Source organism: Choloepus didactylus, chromosome 1 (assembly GCF_015220235.1).
Source record: "Choloepus didactylus isolate mChoDid1 chromosome 1, mChoDid1.pri, whole genome shotgun sequence".
NCBI lineage: Eukaryota > Metazoa > Chordata > Mammalia > Pilosa > Megalonychidae > Choloepus > Choloepus didactylus.
Window position 1 is genome coordinate 27,380,713 of NC_051307.1, and position 928 is coordinate 27,381,640.

Sequence of the window (928 nt, forward strand, 5' to 3'; positions counted from 1 at the left end):
TCTTATTTTAAAATACTACTGACTTTCATTTTAAAATACTCTACAAAAATATTTCTGATTAATTTTTTAAAATTATCAAATAACTGTAGATTCAAATGCAGTTTTAAAAAATAGTACAAAAAGATTGTCTGTATCCTTTACATATTTTCCCCCAATGTTAATATCTTGCAATATACTATATACTACATATCATATACTATATAATATATAATATAAATTTGCTATGGTAGCACCAGATGTCCAAATTGAAGATCGGAAAGGAACAATCCTAATATCTTCAGAAGAGGGAGAGACAGAAGCTAATAATCATAATAAGTTGTCAAAATTTGGAATTAGAAATGACAGCCAGATTCAAGCAAATGCCTTTCTTCAGGATTATACCTTATTGATCAACAGCCTTCATAGTGAAGACCTAGGAAAGGATGTTGAATTTGAAGTTATTGGTGATGCCCCAGAAAAACTGGGGCTCAAACAAGCAGAAGGGGCTGCCAAAAGTAGAACTAATGGCAGTGAAGACAGAGCTCAGCCTTCGAAATCCACAGCCCAAGAGCAAGATGATTTGCTTGTAGCCAATTCAGATGAAGAAGGCCCTTCAAATAATGCTGATATCAGTGAAGAAGAGAGAAACCCTGAGAGGAAATCAGATGAGAAATAGAATGTTAGTGCAAAGAGGTCACGTACAGAACAGACAGAAGAACTTGATGACGTTACAGCATTAGGTTGAAGGAAATGCATTGCATGAGGTCATCTGGGCAGAACTAGATTATTCGTTGGGTCCTTTCTTCCAAAGGGAAAAAAAAATAGTACACCGATGACTTGAAAACAGTTCTGCTACCTTTGAAAGCATTCATTTTGCTAGAATTCTTAGAAACCCTGCAGTATGCAATATTGAAAGTAGGAATATAGTTTTTAAAACTTTTGAACAAAG

General features: G+C 34.4%; 1 pseudogene; it reads left to right on the top strand.

The window, feature by feature from the left end:
• Positions 1 to 217: 217 nt before the first annotated feature.
• On the top strand, positions 218 to 724 carry LOC119505937 (annotated as a pseudogene).
• Positions 725 to 928: the final 204 nt, after the last annotated feature.